Source organism: Populus trichocarpa, chromosome 3 (assembly GCF_000002775.5).
Source record: "Populus trichocarpa isolate Nisqually-1 chromosome 3, P.trichocarpa_v4.1, whole genome shotgun sequence".
Taxonomy (NCBI): domain Eukaryota; kingdom Viridiplantae; phylum Streptophyta; class Magnoliopsida; order Malpighiales; family Salicaceae; genus Populus; species Populus trichocarpa.
Genome location: NC_037287.2, coordinates 13346853 through 13351531, shown reverse-complemented (window position 1 = coordinate 13351531; position 4679 = coordinate 13346853). Strand labels below are relative to the sequence as shown.

At 31.7% G+C, this 4679-nt stretch overlaps 1 pseudogene; it reads right to left on the bottom strand.

Moving 5' to 3' along the window:
- Positions 1–441: 441 nt before the first annotated feature.
- Positions 442–2761, bottom strand: LOC127905116 (L-lactate dehydrogenase B-like; annotated as a pseudogene).
- Between the last annotated feature and the right edge of the window lie 1918 nt (positions 2762–4679).

Here is a 4679-nt window from a genome sequence, read left to right as displayed (position 1 = left end):
ATATATTTTCTTTAACATAAATCATGGTAACAAAAGAATCATACTCGGGTTCTAGATATGCAAGAAGATATGTGATAATCTCGTCATGCTTTAGGGCTTGACCTGCCATAGCGAGGTCAGCATAAAGCTTCTTCACATGCATGAAATAGTCTATTATAGATTGTGTAGTTTTTCAAGCAATAGAAAGATCTTGGTTTTCTGAATGTTTTTACTTAGAAATATATAAAAATCATTTTTTTAATTATTTAAAAATTATTTTTTATATTAACATATTAAAATGTTTTGAAAACATAAAAAAATTAATTTTAAATAAAAAAATTCAAATTTTAGAAGAACATGATTTGAACCGTATTTTTAGACTCTAAAAATGCTATATAAAATTCAAAATCATGCTACTATATGTATAACAGAAACGAAAATTTTAGGTTCACTTCCAGTAGCTGCGTAATCTTTGACTTGATGATCATAACTTGATTCAATAAACCTTAATGGTCGGAAAAGATAAAATTACTATTTTATCGTTCACGGAGTACCCGTTTTGTTATTCTAGACGATTTCAGGTATGGCTTTTCCTGAAAGATACATTAAACTGGGTAGATATAATTATTGTCCTCACAGCCTGATCTTCTATAAAGCTAACCATTAGGCGGAAACTGGTGATATAGAAGTTAAGATTTATATAATGATAACAAGATTAATCCAAGAAACTCCCGGCAAAGAGCAACCATGGAAACAAATGTTCACTGATCCTCAAAGTCCCAACTGGCTTTGCACCTTCAAGATGGTCTGAGCAGACTTCCTAAGCCTTTGTGCCTCCTCATCCGTCAAATGCACATTGGTCACCCCTAAAACCCCTCCCCTACCTAACTGTGCAGGTAAGCTCAAGAACACATCGCCATCATCAATGCCATAAAACCCCTTTGCAAGAACTGAAACGGGGTGGATTTTCCTCTGGTCTCTGAGTATGGACCGAGCCAAGTTAGCAGCTGAGTACCCGATCGCCCAAGATGTGTAACCCTTGAGACTAATCACTTCATACGCACTGTCTACAACTGCTTTGTGAATCCCCTCTAGTGTCTCCTTCTCATATGGAATTTGCTGCTTCTCTAAGAAGCTCAATACGGGCACTCCCCCAACACTTATGCTGGACCATAATGCCACAGAACTATCCCCGTGCTCGCCAATAATGGAGGCCTACCAAAGAAAAGGTAAAAGATTCAGAAACAATTTTTCCCACAAAAATTGCAGAAGATTTCACTTCTCAATATTGACCACATGATCGCTCATGAGAATTATTTTTTAATCAAAATGCAAAATCATAACTAAAATTCTATATATTTTTTTATTTTTTTGCAGAATTCAATGAATTATCTGCCAACTTTCGCGCACCAAAGCTTTAATCCTAAATATGAAAGTCGCACAAAACAAATTTTAACATGCTAAAAGAAACTGCAGTGGGGTAAAGTATGTAACGTAATTGGGCTTGTAATAATAATAAGTGATTCTAAGTTTGCTATATATAGCTAAATAAAAATTTATTTTAAATAAATTAAATTTTTATAAAAGTTCAAAAAATTAAAATCACTCTTAAATTTTTATAAGAGTTTTCAGAAATTATTTTTTTAAAAATAGCTATGAAATCATTACTTCGACCATCAGATTTTTAGATTTTTAAAATCTCATTTCAAACCCTGATTTTTATATTTTTTATGAATTTTCTTGTTATTTTTTTATTTCATGATCGATATTTTCAGATTTTATGCTTGCTTTCTTTGTAATCTTGGATTTTTATTTTTATTTCCTAGTTGAGATATGATTTCTAGCCTATTTAAGGCTATGTAAACCTTTTAAAAAATAAATTTTATTATTATTATTCTAAAAGAAAATAAAATCTACGAGCTTTCATGCAGTTCATATTAACAATACTTTTCTCATTAAAATTCTCATATATTTTTTTTATTGTCTTCAGCTTCTACCTGCATTATAATCTTGCATGGAAAAAAAAATTATAAGCAAGATCAGTGAACTCACCTGCACATCCTGGGCATTGACATCAAGGTGATCAGCAATCAAGAACCGAAACCTGGAACTATCCAGATTCGTACCAGATCCAACAACTCGATTCGAAGGAAACCCCGACAACTTCCACGCCACATAAGTCAACACATCAACAGGATTCGACACAATCATCAAGATCGTGCCGGGAGAATACTTAGCAAGCGGAGGTATAATTCCCCGAAACAAAGCAACATTCCTCTGCAACAAATTCAACCTAGACTCCCCCGCAATCTGTCGAGCCCCAGCAGTAACAATACAAAGATCAGATCCAACAGTGACGAGGTAATCAGTGGACGCAATAATTTTGGTGCGGGGTAAAAAAGCTGCAGCGTGTTGGAGATCAAGCATTTCTCCACGGAGCTTTTCAGGTTGGGCATCAACAAGGGCAATCTCGTCAGCAAGTCTTGGGTTAAGATTGTTTGGGCTATTGCCATGCCTACATTGCCAGCACCAATAACAGAAATTTTAGTCTGGCGTTTGGTGGGTGATGGTGGGGATGTGTTTTGGATTGGTTTGAAGAACATATCAGATAGGTCCAGACCCCCTGGGCCTAAAGAAGAAGCTGAAGCACTCTTTTGCATGGTGAAAAGTGAGAGATGAGCAGAGCTGTTTTGTGTTGTTTGATGTTTTGTTCGCGGGGACAGGGTTTCCCAAGTTTTTGTGGTATTTGAAGGGGAAGTGGGGTGAAGGAAAAGGACGGGTGTTTCCTTTGAACTTTCAACGGTCAAATATTGTATCAGGCTTCATGTATAAAATTGGTTGATTTGGATTTCAACATTTAAATATTGTTACTGGTTTGAAATTATTAGTTATTTTTAAAATATTTTTTATTTAAAAATATATTAAAATAATATTTTTTATTTTTAAAATTATTTAAATTTCACAAACATAATGCATTGTATTATTCATATTCAAGGAGAGGTTTTTTTTAAAGAAAGATAGTAATTTTATTAATACTAAAATGATATTAAGAATTATTATTTTTTATTATTACAAAGACTCTAATAAACACTGTGAGTAAGTGCATTGTTCATCTTCTCATATTTTATTGTGAACTTATTATGTAAAATTTTTATTTTTTTATTTTTATCCTCAAACTTTTATTTTACATATATATTTGCATCTTTTTTTGCACAATTAAAGAATAATTAAATCAAATTTGTTGATTAAAAACAAAATTAAAAGATAAAAGATCAAAGTGAAAAAAAACCATAAATGATGATGCTTTCAAAGTTATCATAAAAAAGTTTACTTTAGTCATCAGACTTTATAAATTATACCTATTCGATCCCTCAATAGTTTTTCAATTCAATTTTGGTATAAAAATTTATTTTTCTTATTTCTTTAGTTTTTGGTTTGAGAGGAGAGAGAGAGTGCTAAATTTTAGCGATATAAAGAGAAAATCAGTATTAACACCGATTTCAACCATCAAAATAATTGATATTAGTGTCAAAATATTTTATTTGGCGAAGAAAGTTCAACTTAGTTGTTTTTCTCCTTGAAATTGCCTTAAAACCATTTTGAAGCTCGGGAAGAGAGTTTTTTATTTTGGTTTGATTTCAGGTTTCTGTGTTGTTGTTTTTTTTTAAGGTAATTTATAGGTTTTCAACATGTTTAGACTCTTTTCTAAATGTTTTGGGTCAAAAAAATATTTATTTATTTTTTTAGCCACCTCGGCTAAACAAATTACTATCTTTAACTTAATTAAATATAAAAATTGAAACTTGTTACAAGAAAATAGAACTGAAAATACCCTTCAGAGCATTGGTAAAACATAATTTTTGGACGAAAAATAGAACTTTCTTGACCAACTTTTCATAAAACATATCTTTTTTCTAAATCATGCACACAGATGAGTCTCTTGTTATCATAGATCAATGGAGCACAGCCGCACCACCAGATCTTATCAATGAAAGATCTTAACCATCCCACACTGTCAATAATTATCGGTCCTTTTTAAATTCAATATATAATTTCTAAAACTTTATTCGGACATAATCTTTCAAATTTTTAAAACACAGAACTCTTATACGAAGGGAGTAAATATCTCGTCTACAAATGATGTCCGAAAAGATCAAGCTCTGATTGTAGGAAAACAAATAAAGTTGTATGTATTTAAGAAGAATTAAATAAACACCAATTTATTAAAATTGAAGCAAATGCTTAGTACATTTCTTGTATATTTGAATCATATCATATGTTTAAGAATTTGTCATGTTTTTTTTTTAAAAAAAAACAATTAAAGGGCGATGAGGTTATAAAGCAATCTCTGTGAAATGCCATTATTGGGAGAATTTTATGTTGATAGTTTATAAAATAAAAACAATTGGTTAACATGAATATATATAAATTACCTTTTCATTATTTATTAATTAACTAAACAGTATCCCTACTTTAGTACATTGGAATGGAAGGATAGTAAAAGTAACAGAGCCAAATCAATGGGCAGGCGGTTTCTTATGGATCCATTGCGTGCTTTCATGGCTATAGTTTCTAGAATTATGATGGAAGAACAAGCCAAGTCTGTGTGCAGCAGCAGTAACGCCGATTACTGCCTACAAAATTCTAGGTGGAAACTCTCACTTTTTCCCCTTTTGACAAGAAACTTCTCTCGGATTTCC